Source organism: Triticum aestivum, chromosome 1B (assembly GCF_018294505.1).
Source record: "Triticum aestivum cultivar Chinese Spring chromosome 1B, IWGSC CS RefSeq v2.1, whole genome shotgun sequence".
NCBI lineage: Eukaryota > Viridiplantae > Streptophyta > Magnoliopsida > Poales > Poaceae > Triticum > Triticum aestivum.
Window position 1 is genome coordinate 553474582 of NC_057795.1, and position 21195 is coordinate 553495776.

Here is a 21195-nt window from a genome sequence, read left to right on the forward strand (position 1 = left end):
ACCGGGCGGTGGCGAGTGCTGGGGGCGGCGGCGCGCATGTGGGAGCAGGAGAGAAACATAGAGAGAGGGCGGGGTGGGGCGCGCCGTTAGATATGTTGAATGTTTGCCATCCGCCCTCTTTGCCGTCCGCTTTTTTGCTCTTTGCCGTCTGCTAGCAGACGGCAAAGAGGGGGGACGTTAAGTATTTTTTAAACAGCTCCTCAGTGGGCCCCCCTCCCTCTTTGCCGTCTGCTAGCGGACGACAAAGATTCTTTGCCCTCAGCTGGCGGACGGCAAAGAACAGGCTAATAGCAAAGGCTTTCTTTGCCATCAGCCAGTTCTTTGCCGTCTGCTTTCGGGTAGCTGATGGCAAAGAGCTTCTTTGCCGTCTGCTAGCTGACGGCAAAGAGCTGGCAGATGGCAAAGTAGCTGATTCCAGTAGTGGATAAATCCCGAAACCCTTCCGGTGACCCCGAAACGCTTCCAATTCCTCTCAAAACTATTTTGAATATTAATGAAAAAATTCCAGAGATACATTCCCACTATTTCCGTCCCATTAACACTCAATAGATTGTGATTACCTTAAGCTTGTGACTTTGTAAGTTCGGCAAAACATAGATGACGAGTGATACTTTTACACACAATTCAACCTTCTTGAAACCAGATTATTTCATTAAAAGAGAGATATGATGGAAATATGCCCTAGAGGCAATAATAAATAGTTATTATTATATTTCCTTGATCACGATAAAGGTTCATTATTCATGCTAGAATTGTATTGACCGGAAACTTAAATACATGTGTGGATACATAAACAAATATCGTGTCCCTAGTGAGCCTCGGCTAGACTAGCCCGTTGATCAAACGATGGTTAAGGTTTCCTAACCATAGACATGAGTTGTCATTTGATAATGGGATCACATCATTAGGAGAATATGTGATGGACAAGGCCCATCCATTAGCTTAGCATATGATCGTTCAGTTTATTGCTACTTATTTCTTGGATGCCAAATACATGTTCCTTCGACCATGAGATCATGCAACTCCCGATTACCAGAGGAATGCCTTGTGTGCTATCAAAAGTCACAACATAACTGGGTGATCATAAAGATGCTCTACAGGTATCTCCGAAGGTGTTTGTTGAGTTGTCATGGATCGAGATTGGGATTTGTCACTCCGAGTATTGGAGAGGTATCTTTGGGCCCTCTCGGTAATACACATCATAAGAAGCCTTGCAAGCAAATGACTAAGGAGTTAGTTATGAGATGATATACTACAGAACAAGTAAAGAGACTTGCCGGTAATGAGATCGAACTAGGTATAGAGATACGAGCAAGTAACATACCGACATATAAAGGGAATTACTTATGTTGTCATAAAGGTTCGACCGATAAAGATCTTCGTAGAATATGTAGGAACTAATATGGGCATCCAGGTTCTGCTATTGGTTATTGACCGGAGAAGTGTCTCGGTCATGTCTACATAGTTCTCGAACCCGTAGGGTCCGCACACTTAACGTTCGTTGATGATATAGTGTTATATGAGTTATATGATTTGGTGACCGAATGTTGTTCGGAGTCCAGGATGAGAGCTCAAACATGACGAGGAACTCCGAAACGGTCCGTAGGTAAAGATTGATATATAGGATGATGATATTTGGACACCGGAAGAGTTTCGGGGGTACCGGATAGTCATCGAATCACCTGAAGGGGTTCCGGGAAGCCCTGGGAGGCTACATGGGCTTAATGGGCCAAAGGGGGAACACACCAGACCACAAGGGGCTGGTGTGCCCCTCTCCCTGGCCGTCGGCCCTAGGGGAAGGAAAGGGGGAGGGTCGGCCCCTCCTGCCTTTCCCCCCTCATGTGAGAAAGGAAAGGGGGGGGGGGCGCCACCTCCCCTTGCCTTTGTCCCACGCACAAATAAGGAAGGGGCGCGGCTAGGGAAGTAGCCCAAGGAGGATTCGGCCTCCTTGGGGCGCCTCCTTGGCTGCTCCCTCTCCCCCACCTATATATATCTGGGAGTGGGCACCACACATAAGCCAAGGCAATCTCTTAGCCGTGTGTGGTGCCCCTCTCCATAGTTTTGTCCCTCGGTCATATTTTGGTAGTGCTTAGATGAAGCCCTGTAGAGATAGCATCACCACCACAGTCACCATGCCATCGTGCTGCCGAAACTCATCCACTACTTCGCCGTCTTGCTAGATAAAGAAGGCGAGGACATCACCAAGCTGAACGTGGTGGTGTCGTACGTTCGATACTTGATCGGTTGGATGACGTAGAAGTTTGACTACATCAACCGCGTTACTAAACGCTTCCGCTTATGATCTACGAGGGTATGTAGAGGATACGTCCATTTTGCATCATGCTTTTATATCGATATTTATTGCATTATGGGCTGTTATTACATGTTATGTCACAATACTTATGCCTATTCTATCTTATTATACAAGGTTTACATGAAGAGGCAGAATGCCGGCAGCTGGAATTCTGGGCCGGAAAAGGAGCAAATATTAGAGACCTATTCTACACAACTCCAAAAGTCCTGAAACTCCACGGAAGTTATTTTTGGAATTAATAAAAAATATTGGGCGAAGAAAGCACTAGAGAGGGCCCACACCCTGGCCACGAGGGTGGGGCGCGCGCCCCACCCCCTGGGCGCGCCCCCTGCCTCCTGGGACCCCTAGCAGTCCTCCGGTGGCCATCTTCTGCTATATAAAGTCTTTTACCCTGGAAAAATCATAACCAAGCTTTCGAGACGAAAGACCGCCGCCACGAGGCGGAACCTTGGCGGAACCAATCTAGGGCTCCGGCGAAGCCTACCGGGGAAACATCCCTCCGGGAGGGGGAGACCATCACCATCGTCATCACCATCAATCCTCTCATCGGGAGGGGGTCATTCTCCATCAACATCTTCACCAGAACCATCTCCTCTCAAACCCTAGTTCATCTCTTGTATACAATGTTTGTCCCAAAACCTCAGATTGGCACCTATGTGTTGCTAGTAGTGTTGAATACTCCTTGTAGTTGATGCTAGTTGGTTTATTCGGTGGAAGATCATATGTTCAGATCCTTTATGCATATTAATACCCTCTGATTATGAACATGAATATGATTTTTGAGTAGTTACGTTTGTTCTTGAGGACATGGGAGAAGTTTCGCTATAAGTAGTCATGTGAATTTGGTATTCGTTCGATATTTTGATGATATGTATGTTGTCTCTCCTCTAGTGGTGTTATGTGAATGTCAACTTCATGACACTTCACCATTGTTTGGGCCTAGAGGAAGGCATTGGGAAGTAATAAGTAGATGATGGGTTGCTAGAGTGACAGAAGCTTAAACCCTAGTTTATGCGTTGCTTCGTAAGGGGCTTATTTGGATCCATATGTTTCATGCTATGGTTAGGTTTACCTTAATACTTCTTTTGTAGTTGAAGATGCTTGCAATAGGGGTTAATCATAAGTGGGATGCTTGTCCAAGAAATGGTAGTACCCAAGCACCGGTCCACCAACATATCAAATTATCAAAGTGTCGAACGTGAATCATATGAGCGTGATGAAAACTAGCTTGACGATAATTCCCATGTGTCCTCGGGAGCGTTTTTCTCTATAAAAGAATTTGTCCAGGCTTGTCCTTTGCTACAAAAAGGATTGGGCCACCTTTCTTCACCTTATTTACTTTTGTTACTTGTTACCCGTTATGAATTGCCTTATCACAAAACTATATGTTACCAATAATTTTAGTGCTCATAGAGAATACCTTACTAAAAACCGCTTGTCATTTCTTTCTGCTCCTCGTTGGGTTCGACACTCTTACTTATCGAAAGGACTATGATAGATCCCCTACACTTGTGGGTCATCAAGACTCTTTTCTGGCGCCGTTGCCGGGGAGTGAAGTGCCTTTGGTAAGTGGAACTTGGTAAGGGAAAATTTATATAGTGTGCTGAAATTTACTGTCACTTGTTACTGTGGAACATAATCCTTTGAGGGGCTTGTTCGGGGTATCTTCACCCCGACCAGTAGAGCAAAGAGTTGCTCCTCAACCTACTGAACCTACTGAAAGTGTTTACTTTGAAATTCCTTCGGGTATGATAGAGTAACTGCTAGCTAATCCTTTTACAGGAGATGGAACATTGCATCCCGATTTGCACCTAATCTATGTGGATGAAGTTTGTGGATTATTTAAGCTTGCAGGTATGCCTGAGGATGTTATCAAGAAGAAGGTCTTCCCTTTACCTTTGAATGGAGAGGCATTGACATGGTTAGGATATGTTATGATATGGGATCATGGAACTACAACCGATTGAAATTGGAATTTCATCAGAAGTTTTATCCTATGCATCTTGTTCATCGTGATAATAATTATATATATATATATATATAATTTTTGGCCTCGAGAAGGAGAAAGCATCGCTTAAGCTTGGGGGAGGCTTAATTCAATGTTATATTCATGCCCCAATCATGAGCTCTCAAGGGAAATAGTTATTCAAAACTTTTATTCTCGACTTTCTCTCAACAATCTCTCCATGCTCGATACTTCTTGTACTGGTTCTTTTATGATGAAGACTATTGAATTCAGATGGGATTTATTAGAAAGAATTAAACGCAACTCTGAAGATTGGGATCTCGACGAAGGTAAGGAGTCAGGTATGACACCTAAGTTTGATTGTGTTAAATCTTTTATGGATACATATGCTTTTCGTGGATTTAGCACTAAATATGGACTTGACTCTGTGATAGTAGCTTCTTTCTGTGAATCATTTGCTACTCATGTTGACCTCCCTAAGGAGAAGTGGTTTAAATATAATCCTCCCACTAAAGTAAAAGTAGTTGCACCTATTAAAGTTGAAGAAAAGACTATCAATTATAATGATCCTATTGGTCCTACTACCTATATTGAGAAACCACCTTTCCCTGTTAGGATAAAGGACCATGCTAAAGCTTCAACTGTGGTTCGTAAGAGTAATACTAGAACACCTACACCACCTGGGCAAATTAAAGTTGAACCTAGTATTTTTATGGTTAAACATCTCTTGGCTGATAATATTGATGGGCATGTTATTTACTTCTGTGATGAAGCTGCTAGAATTGCTAGACCTGATACTAAAAATAAACATAGACCAGTTGTAGGCATGCCTATTATTTCTGTTAAAATAGGTGATCATTGTTATCATGGCTTATGTGATATGGGTGCTAGTGCAAGTGCAATACCTCATTCCTTATACAAAGAAATTATGCATGATATTGCACCTGTTGAGATAGAAGAAATCAATGTTACAATTAAGCTTGCCAATAGAGATACTATTTCACCAGTTGGGATTGTTAGTTATGCTGAAGTCTTGTGTGGGAAAGTTAAATATCCTGCTGATTTTCTTGTTCTTGGTTCCCCACAAGATAGCTTTTGTCCCATTATATTTGGTAGACCCTTCTTGAATACTATTAATGCTAAGGTAGATTGCGAAAAGGATATTGTTACGATTGGTTTAGGGGATATGTCTCATGAGTTTAATTTTGCTAAATTTCATAGACAACCCCATGATAAAGAACTGCCTAGTAAGGATGAAATTATTGGTGTTGCTTCTATTGCCGTGCCTCCTGATGACCCTTTAGAACAATATTTGCTAGACCATGAAAATGATATGTTTATGAATGAAAGAAGGGAGATAGATGAAATATTCTTTAAACAAGGACCTATTTTGAAACACAACTTGCCTGTTGAAATTCTAGGGGATCCTCCACCACCCAAGGGTGATCTCGTGTTTGAGCTTAAACCACTACCTGATACTCTTAAATATGCTTATCTTGATGAAAAAAAGATATATCCTGTTATTATTAGTGCTAACCTTTCAGAGCAGGAAGAGGAGAAATTGTTGAAAACTCTGAAGAAGCACCATGCTACTATTGGATATACTCTTGATGATCTTAAGGGCATTAGTCCCACTCTATGCCAGCACAAAATAAAATTGGAGAAAGACGCTAAACTGGTTGCTGATCACCAACGACGGTTAAATCCTAAGATGAAAGAAGTGGTAAGAAAAGAAATACTAAAGCTCCTGGAGGCAGGTATAATTTAACCCGTTGCTGATAGTCAGTGGGTAAGTCATATCCATTGTGTTCCTAAGAAGGGAGGTATTACTGTCGTCCCTAATGATAAAGAAGAATTGATCCCGCAAAGAATTGTTACAGGTTATAGGATGGTAATTGATTTCCGCAAATTAAATAAAGCTACTAAAAAGGATCATTACCCTTTGCCTTTTATTGATCAAATTCTTAAAAGATCATCCAAACATACACATTTTTGCTTTCTAGATGGTTACTCTGGTTTCTCTCAAATACCCGTGTCAACAGAGGATCAAGAAAAGACCACTTTTACTTGCCCTTTCGGTACTTTTGCTTATAGACGTATGCCTTTTGATTTATGTAATGCACCTACTACCTTTCAAAGATGCACGATGGCTATATTCTTTGACTTTTGTGAAAAGATTGTTGAGGTTTTCATGGATGATTTCTCCGTTTATGGATCCTCTTTTGATGATTGCTTGAGCAACGTTGATCGAGTTTTGCAGAGATGTGAAGAAACTAATCTTGTATTGAATTGGGAGAAGTAGCACTTTATGGTTAATGAAGGCATTGTCTTGGGGCATAAAATTTCTGAAAGAGGTATTGAAGTTTACAAAGATAAGGTTGATGCTATTGAAAAGATGCCATGTCCCAAGGACATTAAAGGTATAACAAGTTTCCTTGGTCATGCCGGTTTTTATAGGAGGTTCATTAAGGACTTCTCTAAAATTTCTAGGCCTCTGACTAATCTCTTACAAAAAGATATTCCTTTTGTCTTTGATGATCATTGTGTAGAAGCATTTGAAATACTTAAGAAAGCTTTGATTTCTGCACCTATTGTTCAACCACCTGATTGGAATTTACCCTTTGAAATTATGTGTGATGCTAGTGATGATGCTGTAGGTGCTGTTTTTGGACAAAAGGTTGATAAGAAACTAAATGTTATTCAATATGCTAGTAAAACTCTAGACAGTGCCCAGAGAAATTATGCTACTACTGAAAAAAAATTCTTAACAGTTGTATTTGCTTCTGATAAGTTTAGACCTTATATTGTTGATTCTAAAGTAGCTGTTCACACTGATCATGCTGCTATTAAATATCTTATGGAAAAGAAAAATGCTAAACCTAGACTTATTAGATGGGTTCTCCTACTACAAGAATTTGATTTGCATATTATTGATAGAAATGGAGCTGAGAACCTCGTTGCACACAACTTGTCTAGGTTAGAGAATGTTCTTGATGACCCACTACCTATTGATGATAGCTTTCCCGATGAACAATTAGCTGTCATAAATGCTTCTCGTACTGCTCCATGGTATGCTAATTATGCTAATTACATTGTTGCTAAATTTATACCACCTAGTTTCACATACCAGCAAAAGAAAAAGTTTTTCTATGATTTAAGACATTCTTCTGGGATGACCCACACCTTTATAAATAAGGAGTAGATGGTGTTATTAGACGTTGTGTACCTGGGCATGAACAAGAACAGATCCTACGCAAGTGTCATTCCGAGGCTTATGGAGGACACCACGCTGGAGATAGAACTGCACATAAGGTATTGCAATCCGGTTTTTATTAGCCTACTCTCTCCAAAGATGCCCGTAAGTTTGTCTTGTCTTGTGATGAATGTCAAATAATTGGTAATATTAGTAGACGTCAAGAAATGCCTATGAATTATTCACTTGTTATTGAACCATTTGATGTTTGGGGCTTTGATTATATGGGACCGTTTCCTTCCTCTAATGGGTATACACATATTTTCGTTGTTGTTGATTACGTTACTAAGTGGGTAGAATCTATTCCAACTAGTAGTGCTGATCGTAACACCTCTATTAAGATGCTTAAAGAAGTTATTTTTCCAAGGTTTGGAGTCCCTAGATACCTAATGACTGATGGTGGTTCACATTTTATTCATGGTGCTTTTCGTAAAATGCTTGCGAAGTATGATGTTAATCATAGAATTGCATCTCCATATCACCCACAGTCAAGTGGCCAAGTAGAACTGAGTAGCAGAGAGCTTAAATTAATTTTGCAAAAGACTGTTAATAGATCTAGAAAGAATTGGTCCAAGAAACTTGATGATGCATTATGGGCTTATAGAACTGCATATAAAAATCCTATGTGTATGTCTCCATATAAAATGGTTTATGGAAAAGCATGTCACTTACCTCTCGAACTAGAACATAAGGCATATTGGGCCATTAAAGAGCTCAATTATGATTTCAAACTTGCCGGTGACAAGAGGTTATTTGACATTAGCTCACTTGATGAATGGAGAACCCATGCCTATGAGAATGCCAAACCTTTTAAAGAAAAAGTTAAAAGGTGGCATGACAAAAGGATACAAAAGCGTGAGTTTAATGTAGGTGATTATGTGTTGCTATTCAACTCTCGTTTAAGATTTTTTGCAGGAACAGTCCTCTCTAAATGGGAAGGCCCTTACGTTATCGAGGAGGTCTATCGTTCCGGTGCCATAAAAATCAACAACTTCGTAGGCACAAATCCAAAGGTGGTGAACGGCCAAAGAATCAAACATTATATCTCAGGTAATCCAATATATGTTGAAACTAATTTTATTGAAACCGTAACCCTGGAGGAATACATAACGGACACTTTCGAGAACGTTTCAGACTCCGAAAAGGAATAGGTATGTGATACGATAAGTAAACCGACTCCAAAACAGTACTAATAGCAATTTTTCTCTGTTTTGGAATATTTAAGAAAATAGGAAAATAAGAAGTAGTACGGGAAGGACATGAGGCGTTCACGAGGGTGGAGGGCATGCCCTACCCCCTGGGCGCGCCCCCTACCTCGTGGGCACCTCGTGTGCTCTCCGGACTCCGTTTTCTTGCACGATACCACTACCGGAATCTGGCATTTTGCCGTCTGCCTCCTCTTTGTCGTCCGCTTCCACAAAGCTGACGACAAAAAAGGGCTGATGGCAAAATGGATATTTGCCATCAGCTGCTTCTTTGCCGTCAGCCAGCTAACGGCAAAGAGCTAGAAGGCAGACGAGAAAGAGCCAGGTGGGCCCCACAGGGCATGGCGTGGCTAGGTCAGCCTATCTGCAGTCAGCCTAATCTTTGCCGTCTGCCTGCTGGACATGTGTTGTCCGCTAGCGGACGGCAAATAAAGGGCCCAGCTAACGGCCGTCTCCCCTTCTGCTATGCGCGCCCTTTGCCGTCCGCTAGCGGACGACAAAGAACGTTCCCCCACTAATTAGTAACGGCCGCCCCCTCTTTGTCTCTCCGCCCCACCCCACTGCTCTCTCCCTTCTCTCTCACCCCTCTGTCCACCCCGCGCCCCCAGTCACCCGCGCCTGCACCGCCGCCCGGATGCTGCCGCTGCCTGATGACCCACAAGTATAGGGGATCTACCATAGTCCTTTCGATAAGTAAGAGTGTCTAACCCAACGAGGAGCAGAAGGAAATGACAAGAAGTTTTCAGTAAGGTATTCTCTGCAAGCACTGAAATTGTGGGTAACAGATAGTTTTGTGATAAGATAATTTGCAACGGATAACAAGCAATAAAAGTAAATAAGGTGCAGCAAGGTGGACCAATCCTTTTTTAGCAAAGGACAAGCCTGGACAATTTCTTATAATGAGAAAAGCGCCCCCGAGGACACATGGGAATTATTGTCAAGCTAGTTTTCATCACGCTCATATGTTTCGCATTCGGTACTTTGATAATTTGATATGTGGGTGGACCAGTGCTTGGGTACCGCCCTTACTAGGACAAGCATCTCACTTATGATTAACCCCTATTGCAAGCATCCGCAACTACAAAAGAAGTATTAAAGTAAACCTAACCATAGCATGAAACTAGTGGATCCAAATCAGCCCCTTACGAAGCAACGCATAAACTAGGGTTTAAGCTTCTATCACTCTAGCAACCCATCATCTACTTATTAATTCCCAATGCCTTCCTCTAGGCCTAGATAATGGTGAGGTGTCATGTACTCGACGTTCACATAACACCACTAGAGGAGAGACAACATACATCTCATCAAAATATCGAACGAATACCAAATTCACATGACTACTAATAGCAAGACTTCACCCATGTCCTCAGGAACAAACGTAACTACTCACAAAGCATATTCATGTTCATGATCAGAGGAGTATTAATATGCATTAAGGATCTGAACATATGATCTTCCACCAAGTAAACCAATTATCATCAACTACAAGGAGTAATCAACACTACTAGCAACCCACACATACCAATTTTTGGTTTTGATACAAGATTGGATACAAGAGATGAACTAGGGTTTTGAGAGGAGATGGTGCTGATGAAGATGTTGATGGATATTGACCCCCTCCCAATGAGTGATCATTGGTGATGATGATGGTGATGATTTCCCCCTCCCGGAGGGAGGTTTCCCCTGCAGAACAGCTCTGCCGGAGCCCTAGATTGGTTCCGCCAAGGTTCCGCCTCGTGGCAGCGGAGTTTCGTCTTGTAAGCTTGCTTCTGAATTTTTCCATGGTAAAAGCCTTCATATAGCAAAAGATGGGCACCAGAGGGCCACCAGGGGGCCCAGGACACAGGGGGCGCGCCCAATAGGGGTGGGCGGGCCCCCCACCCTCCTGGCCAGGGCGTGGGCCCCCTCTGGTGTTTTCTTCGCTTAATAATTCTTATTAATTCCAAAAATAACTTCCGTGGAGTTTCAGGATTTTTGGAGCTTTGCAGAATAGGTTTCCAATATTTGCTCCTTTTCCAGCCAGAATCCCAGCTGCCGGCATTCTCGCTCTTCATGATAAACCTTATAAAATAAGAGAGAATAGCCATAAGTATTGAGACATAATGTGTAATAACAGCCCATAATGCAATAAATATTGATATAAAAGCATGATGCAAAATGGACATATCAACTCCCCCAAGCTTAGACCTCGCTTGTCCTCAAGCGGAAGCGAAATCAAAAAAGATGTCCACATGTTTAGAGATAGAGGTGTCGATAAAAATAAAATACGGACATGAGGGCATCATGATCAATCTTATAACAACAACATAAATAGATTTTTGTCATATGGTTTCTTATGCTCAAGTAACAATCAATTCACAATGTCAAGTATGGTTCAGAAACTTCATTGAGAACTAACAAACTATAATCTCAGTCATTGAAGCAATTGCAATTTATCATAACATCAGAAAGAGTCCAGAATAGAGCTTTTCAGCAAGTCCACATACTCAACTATCATATAGTCTTCTACAATAGCTACCACTCATGCAATACTTATGGTTATGGAGTTTTAATCGGACATAGAGAAAGATAGGAGCTTATTGTTTTGCCTCCCAATGTATTCACCTTTGGGTGATGTCAACAATAAGAGTTCATGCTAACTTACATCCAATTGGATATATATATATATATCAGGATCTTACCAACACAAGGTGCTTGCCAACGGATAAAATTAAAAAGGGAAAGGTGAAGATCACCTTGACTCTTGCATAAAGTAAAAACATAAAGTAAAAGATAGGCCCTCCACAGAGGGAAGGAGAGGTTGTCATGTGCTTTTAGGGTTGGATGCACAAAATATTAATGCAAAAGAATGTCACTTTATATTGCCACTTGTGATATGAACCTTTATTATGCAGTCCGTCACTTTTATTACTTCCATATCACACGATCATATAAAGCTTATTTTCTCCACACTAATAAGTCATACATATTTATAGAGCAATTCTTATTGCTTGCAACATGACAACTTACTTGAAGGATCTTACTCAATCCATAGGTAGGTATGGTGGACTCTCATGGCAAAAACTAGATTTAAGGATAGTTGGAAGCACAAGTAGTATCTCTACTTGGTGCAAGGAATTTTTGGCTAGCATGAGGGGGAAAGGCAAGCTCAACATGTTGGGGAGATCAATGACAATATACTTTAACTGAGATGTGAGAGAACATAAACCATTACGTTGTCTTTCTTGTCCAACATCAACTCTTTAGCATGTCATACTTAATGAGTGCTCACAATCATAAAAGATGTCCAAGATAGTATATGTATATGTGAAAACCTCTCTTTCCTTATTACTTCCTATTAATTGCAACGATGACCAAAACTACGTTTGTCAACTCTCAACAACTTTTATGCCTCGTACTTTTTATATGTGAAGTCATTACTATCCATAAGATCAACATGAACTCTTCTATTTCTTCTTATTCTTCTACTTTCTCAAGATCATAGCAAGATAGCAAAGCCCTTGACTCAACACTAGTCTTTATTATAGATAGCTCACAGACTCGATTACATAGAAGGGATCACAAAGCAAAACTCAAAACTAATTCATACCAAAACTTCAATCAACTAGATCAAGATATTACTAAAAGGATTGAACTAAGTAAAACAATAAAGATAGGAGTGTGATGGTGATACGATACCGGGGCACCTCCCCCAAGCTTGGCAGTTGCCAAGGGGAGTGCCACTACCCATGTGATTATGTCCTCGGAGGTGATGGAGGTGGTGATGATGATGGTGGATAGTCGCATATCGAGCGTAAAAGCTCCTCCAACTTGCGGATGATGCCCTTGAGTCCGACAATATGATCCTTCAACAAAATATTTTCCTGCGTGAGATACTTGTTTTGTATGCGAGCTAACTCAATCATCTTGAAAGCTTCAAACTCAGTTGGAGTAAAGAGGTTAGGTAGAGGTTGGGGGATGTATTCTTCTTCCACCACCGGAGCTTGATCCTCCATGGTCTTCTTGATCCCTTCATACTTGTTGATCTCCTCCGGTTCTTCTCTTTTCAGCTCTATCTTCAATAGCCAAGCATCATTGTCTTCATTGTTGAAGGAGGGTGCTACGTCTTGAGCTTGTGTTGGTTTTCCTTGAAGAGGAAAGGGTGATGCAGCAATAGTAATGTAAGTAATTCCCTCAGTTTTTGAGAACCAAGGTACCAATCCAGTAGGAGGCTCCTCAAAAGTCCCACGCACCTAACAAACAAACAAAGAACTCGCAACCAACGCAATAAAGGGGTTGTCAATCCCTTCACGACCACTTGCGAAAGTGAGATCTGATAGAGATAGTATGATAAGATAAATATATTTTTGGTATTTATATTATAGATGCAAAAAGTAAAGATGCAAATAAAAGTAGATTGAAAGCAAATACGATAAAAGATAGACCCAGGGGCCATAGGTTTCACTAGAGGCTTCTCTCAAGATAGCATAAGTATTACGGTGGGTGAACAAATTATTGTCGAGCAATTGATAGAAAAGCGAATAGTTATGAGATTATCTAGGCATGATCATGTATATAGGCATCACGTCCGCAACAAGTAGACCGACTCCTGCCTACATCTACTACTATTAGTCCACACATCGACCGACTCCTGCCTGCATCTAGAGTATTAAGTTCATAAAGAACAGAATAACGCATTAAGCAAGATGACATGATGTAGAGGGATAAACTCATGCAATATGATATAAACCCCATCTTTTTATCCTCGATGGCAACAATACAATACGTGCCTTGCAACCCTTTCTTTCACTGGGTAAGGACACCGCAAGATTGAACCCAAAGCTAAGCACTTCTCCCATGGCAAGAAAGATCAATCAAGTAGGCCAAACCAAATTGATAATTCGAAGAGACTTGCAACGATAACTCAATCATACATAAAAGAATTCAGAGGAGATTCAAATATTTCTCATAGATAAACTTGATCATAAACCCACAATTCATCAGATCTCGACAAACACACCGCAAAAAGAGTTTACATTGAACAGATCTCCACAAGACAGGGGGAGAACATTGTATTGAGATCCAAAAAGAGAGAAGAAGCCATCTAGCTGATAACTATGGACCCGAAGGTCTATGGTAAACTACTCTCAGCTCATCGGAAGGGCTGTGATGTTGATGTAGAAGCCCTCCGTGATCGATTCGCCCTCCGGTGGAGCGCCAGCGAAGGCTCCAAGATGGGATCTCGCGGATATAGAAGGTTACGGTGGTGGAAATTGTGTTTCGTTGGCTCCTTAGATGTTTTCGGGGTACGTAGGTTTATATAGGAGGAAGAAGTACGTCGGTGGCCGCCCGAGGGGCCCACAAGACAGGGGCGCGCCCAGATGGCTGGGCGCGCCCTCCTATCTCGTGGCCGCCTTGACTGCTTCTTGGCTTGCAGTCCAAGTCCTCTGGATCTTGTTCGTTCCAAAAATCACGCTCCCGAAGGTTTCATTCCGTTTGGACTCCGTTTGATATTCCTTTTCTTCGAAATACTGAAATAGGCAAAAAAAACAGCAATAAGGGATGGGCCTCCGGTTAGTAGGTTAGTCCCAAAAATGATATAGATGTGTAAAATAAAGCCCATAAACATCCAAAAGGGGTAATATAATAGCATGGAACAATAAAAAAAATTAGATACGTTGGAGACGTATCAAGCATCCCCAAGCTTAATTCATGCTCGTCCTCGAGTAGGTAAATGATAAAAACAGAATTTTTGATGTGGAATGCTACCTAGCATAATTCTCAATGTAATTTTCTATATTGTGGCATGAATGTTCAGATCCAAATGATTCAAAATAAAAGTTCATATTGATAAAAGAAATAGCAACACTTCAAGCATACTAATCAAAGCAATCATGTCTTCTCAAAATAACATGGCTAAATAAAGTTCATCCCTACAAAATCATATAGTTAGGCTATGCTTCATTTTCATCACACAAAGATGTTCCCAAATTCTCACCCCCGATGACAAGCCAAGCAATTGTTTCGTACTTAAATAATCTCAAACTTTTTCAACCTTCACGCAATACATGAGCGTGAGCCATGGATATAGCACTATGGGTGGAATAGAATATGATGATGGGGATTGTGTGGAGAAGACAAAAAAGATAAAGTGTCACATTGACGAGGATAATCAACGGGCTATGGAGATGCCCATCAATTGATGTCAACATGAGGAGTAGGGATTTCCATGCAACGGATGCACTAGAGCTATAAATGAATGCTCAACAAAAGAAAACTAGTGGGTGTGCATCCAACTTGCTTGCTCATGAAGACCTAGGGCATTTGAGGAAGCCCATCGTAGGAATATACAAGCCAAGTTCTATAATGAAAAATTCCCACTAGTATATGAAAGTGACAACATATGAGACTCACTATATGAAAAACATGGTGCTACTTTGAAGTACAAGATATGGGACTCACTACATGAAGAACATGGTGCTACTTTGAAGCACAAGTGTGGAAAAAGAGATAGTAGCATTGCCCTTTTTATTTATTTTATTTTTTTCCTTTTTTTCTTTGGCCTTTTTTTGGCCTTTCTTTTTTCTTTTCTTTTTGGGCAATGCTCTAATAATGATGATCATCACACTTTCGTTGATTGCAACACATGAATTACAACTCGATACTAGAACAAGATATGACTCTATATGAATGCCTCCGGCGGTTTACCAGGATGGTGCAACGAATCAAGAGTGACATGTATGAAAAATTATGCATGGTGGCTTTGCCACAAATACGATGTCAACTACATGATCATGCAATGGCAATATGACAAAAGTAAAGTATGTCATGATAACGATGAACGGAACGGTGGAAAGTTGCATGGCAATATATCTCGGAATGGCTATGGAAATGCCATAATAGGTAGGTATGGTGGCTGTTTTGAGGAAGATATAAGGAGGTTTATGTGTGATAGAGCGTATCATATCACGGGGTTTCGATGCACCGGCGAAGTTTGCACCAACTCTCAAGGTGAGAAAGGGCAATGCACGGGACCGAAGAGGCTAGCAATGGTGGAAAGGTAAAAGTGCATATAATCCATGGACTCAACATTAGTCAAAAGAACTCATATACTTATTGCAAAAATTTAGAAGTCATAAAAAATCAAGCACTACGCGCATGCTCCTAGAGGGATAGATTGGTAGGAAAAGACCATCGCTCGTCCCCGACCGCCACTCATAAGGATGCACAAGCCAGGTACACTCCATGTTTCAATTTTTTTACACAACTTTAACCATACGTGCATGCTACGGGACTTGCTAACTTCAACACAAGCATTCTTTAAATTCATAATCACCCAACTAGCATGACTTTAATATCACTACCTGCATATCTCAAAACAATTATCAAGTATCAAATTGATCATAGCATCCAATTCACTTCCTATGATAGTTTTTATTATACCCAACTTGGATGCCTACCATTCTAGGACCAATTTATAACCATAGCAAATACCATGATGTTCTAAAAGACTCTCAAAATAATGTAAGTGAAGCATGAGAGACTAGCAATTTCTATAAAATCAAGCCACCACCGTGCTCTAAAAGATATAAGTGAAGCACTAGAGCAAAAACTATCTAGCTCAAAAGATATAAGTGAAGCACATAGCAAATTCTAATAAATTCAATAAAATAGGCTTCTCCAAAAAGGTGTGTACATCAAGGATGATTGTGTTAAACTAAAAAGCAAATACTAATATAATACACGATGCCCCAAGCAAAACACATATCACGTGGTGAATAAAAATATAGCTCCAAGTAAAGTTACCAATAAACGAAGACGAAAGAGGGGATGCCTTCCCTGGGCATCCCCAAGCTTAGGATTTTGGCTATTCTTGAATATCTTGGGGTGCCTTGTGCATCCCCAAGCTTAGGATTTTGCCACTACTTATTCCATAGTCCATAAAAGCTTTACCCAAAACATGAAAACTTCACAACACAAAACTCAACAGGAAATCTTATAAGATCCGTTAGTCAAAGAAAACAAAATCACCACATAAGGTACTGAAATGAACTCATTCTTTATTTATTTTGGTGTTAAACCTACTGTATTCCAAGTTCTCTATGGTTCATACCCTTACATACTAGCCATAGATGCATCAAAATAAGCAAACAACACAGGAAAAACAGAATCTGTAAAAAACAGAACAGTCTGTAGCAATCTGTAACTAACGCAAACTTATGGAACTCTAAAAATCCTACCAAAATAGTAAGTACTGGACAATTTGTTTGTTGATCAGAAGCAAAAAGAATCAATGCAAAATCACGTTTCTTTGATTTATTGAACTTTTTCTCGTGAGCACAAAGTTTCTGTTTTTCAGCAGAATCAAATCAACTATCATCATAGGTTATCCTATAGGTTCTACTTGGCACAAACACTAATTAAAAGATAAAAACACATATAAACAGAAAGTATATGCAAAATTGATTACTAAACAGGAACAAAAACAAAAAAACACAAAGAAAATTGGGTTGCCTCCCAACTAGCGCTATCGTTTAACGCCCCTAGCTAGGCATAAAAGCGAAGATAGATCTAAGTAGTGCCATCTTTGACACTTAATTCCTATGTAGCTCACATGATAGATTCATAAGGTAATTTGACTTTATTTCTTGGAAAGTGCTCCATGCCTTTATTTAATGTAAATTGGAATCTAATATTCCCTTCCTTCATATCAATAATCGCACCAATCGTTCTAAGGAAAGGTCTACCAAGAATAATAGGGCAAGAAAGATTGCAATCTATACCAAGAACGATAAAATCTATGGGCACCAAATTTCTATTTGAAACAATGAGAACATCATTGATCCTTCCCATTGGCTTTTTAATGGTGGAATCCACAAGGTGCAAATTTAAAGAGCAAACATCAAGATCATGGAAACCTAGAATATCACATAAAGTTTTCGGAATCATGGAAACACTAGCACCCAAATCACACAAAGCAAAACACTCATGATCTTTAATTCTAATCTTTATAGTAGGTTCCCACTCATCATTAAGTTTTCTAGGTATAGAAACTTCCAAATTAAGTTTTTCATCATAAGATTGCATCAAGGCATCAATGATATGTTTGGTAAAAGCTTTATTTTGACTATAAGCATGTGGAGAATTAACAACGGATTGCAACAAGGAAATACAACCTTCTAAAGAACAATTATCATAATAAAATTCCTTGAAATCCGAGATAGTGGGTTCAATGCTATTTAAAGTCATGACCTCTCCAATCCCAGTTTTACCAAATTTAGCATCAAGAACTAGAAACTCTCAATTATTGGGACGCCTTATAATTAAAGTTGACTCATCTACAGTCCCATTATTATAAAGATTAATATTGCAAAACAAAGATCTAATAGGAGACACATCAATAACTTTACGATCTTCATCATTATTTTCATGGAAACTAGAAGAACACGCCTTTACAAAGCAATCTTTCTTAGCACGCAATCTAGTGGTTCTTTCCTTGCACTCGTCAATGGAAATTCTCATTGCTTTGAGAGACTCATTGATATCATGCTTAGGAGGAGAAGATCTAACTTTAAGAGAATCAACATCAAGCAAAAGTCTATCAACGTTCCTAGCCAAATCATCAACTTTGAGCAATTTTTCTTCAAGCAAGGCATTAAAATTCTTTTGAGAAATCATAAATTCTTTCACACTGTTCTCAAAATCAGGGGGCATCTTATGAAAATTACCATAATAATTATTATAGGAATTTCCATAATTATTAGAGGAATTACTAGGGAGCGGTCTAGAATTAAAGTTTCCTCTATAAGCATTGTTATCGAAACTATTCCTACCTACAAAATTCACATCCATAGATTTAATATTATTCTCAATCAAAGTAGACAAAGGCATATCATTGGGATCAAGAGGAGTATTTCTAGTAGCAAACAACTTCATAAGTTCATCCATCTTTCCACTCAAAACATTGATTTCTTCTATAGCATGCACCTTTTTACTAGAAGATCTTTCGGTGTGCCATTGAGAATAATTAGCCTTAATATTATCAAGAAGTTTTGTAGCATCTCCTAACGTGATTTCCATAAACGTGCCTCCCGCGGCCGAATCTTAAAGATTTCTAGAAACAAAATTCAAACCGGCATAAAATTTTTGTATGATCATCCATAAATTGAAACCATGAGTAGGGGAATTGCGAATCATCAATTTCATTCTTTCCCAAGATTGGGAAACATGCTCATGATCAAGTTGTTTAAAATTCATAATATCGTTCCTAAGAGTGATGATCTTAGCGGGAGGAAAAATACTTAGAGATAAAAGCATCTTTGCACTTGTTCCAAGAATCAATACTATTTTTAGGCAAAGACGAAAACCAAACTTTATCATGATCTCTAAGTGAAAAAGGAAATAACTTCAATTTAACAATATCATTATCCGTATCTTTCTTCTTTTTCATATCACACAAATCAACAAAGTTGTTTAGATGAGTAGCAGCATCTTCACTAGGAAGGCCGGCGAATTGATCTTTCATAACAAGATTCAGCAAAGTAGTATTGATTTCACAAGACTCAACATCATTAAGAGGAGCAATCGGAGTACTAAGGAAATCATTATTATTGGTATTCGAGAAATCACACTATTTGGTATTATCTTGCGCCATGGCAACAAGTAATCCAACACACAAGCAAACAGAAAAAAGCAATCGAAAAGAGAGAGGGAGATTGGAAAAGAGAGGGCAAATAAAACGGCAAGGGTGAAGTGGGGGAGAGGAAAACGAGAGGCAAATGGCAAATAATGGAAATGCGAGGGAGATGGTTTGTGATGGGTACTTGGTATGTCTCGACTTGAGCGAAGACCTCCCCGGCAACGGCGCCAGAAATCCTTCTTGCTACATCTTGAGCTTGCGTTGGTTTTCCTTGAAGAGGAAAGGGTGACTCAGCAATTGTAGCATAAGTATTTCCCTCAGTTTTTGAAAACCAAGGTATCAATCCATTAGGAGGCTCCTCAAAAGTCCCACGCACCTACACAAACAAACAAAGAACTCGCAACCAACGCAATAAAGGGGTTGTCAATCCCTTCACGACCACTTGCGAAAGTGAGATCTGATAGAGATAGTATGATAAGATAAATATATTTTTGGTATTTATATTATAGATGCAAAAAGTAAAGATGCAAATAAAAGTAGATTGAAAGCAAATACGATAAAAGATAGACCCGGGGGCCATAGGTTTCACTAGAGGCTTCTCTCAAGATAGCATAAGTATTACGGTGGGTGAACAAATTACAGTCGAGCAATTTATAGAAAAGCGAATAGTTATGAGCTTATCTAGGCATGATCATGTATATAGGCATCACGTCCGCAACAAGTAGACCGACTCCTGCCTGCATCTACTACTATTAGTCCACACATCGACCGACTCCTGCCTGCATCTAGAGTATTAAGTTCATAAAGAACAGAGTAACACATTAAGCAAGATGACATGATGTAAAGGGTAAACTCATGCAATATGATATAAACCCCATCTTTTTATCCTCAATGGAAACAATACAATACGTGCCTTGCAACCCTTTCTATCACTGGGTAAGGACACCGCAAGATTGAACCCAAAGCTAAGCACTTCTCCCATGGCAAGAAAGATCAATCTAGTAGGCCAAACCAAACTGATAATTCGAAGAGACTTGCAAAGATAACTCAATCATACATAAAAGAATTCAGAGGAGATTCAAATATTTATCATAGATAAACTTGATCATAAACCCACAATTCATCGAATCTCGACGGACACACCGCAAAAAGAGTTTACATCGAATAGATCTCCACAAGAGAGGGGGAGAACATTGTATTGAGATCCAAAAAGAGAGAAGAAGCCATCTAGCTAATAAGTATGGACCCGAAGGTCTGTGCTAAACTACTCACAACTCATCGGAAGGGCTATGATGTTGATGTAGAAGCCCTCCATGATCGATTCACCCTCCGGCGAAGCGCAGACGAAGGCTCCAAGATGGGATCTCGCGGATACAGAAGGTTACGATGGTGGAAATTGTGTTTCGTTGGCTCCCTGGATGTTTTCGGGGTATGTAGGCTTATATAGGAGGAAGTAGTACGTCGGTGGCTGCCCGAGGGGCCCACAAGACAGGGGGCGCCCAAAGGGGGTGGGCAAGCCCTCCTATCTCGTGGCCGCCTTGGCTGCTTCTTGGCTTGCACTCCAAGTCCTCTAGATCACGTTCGTTCCAAAAATCACACCCCCGAAGGTTTCATTCCATTAGGACTCTATTTGATATTGCTTTTCTTCGAAATACTGAAATAGGCAAAAAAACAGCAATATAGGCTGGGCCTCCGGTTAGTAGGTTAGTCCTAAAAATGATATAAATGTGTAAAATAAAGCCCATAAACATCCAAAAGGGGTAATATAATAGCATGGAACAATAAAAAATTATAGATACGTTGGAGACGTATCATAGGGCGACGTCATGGTGCTCTAGA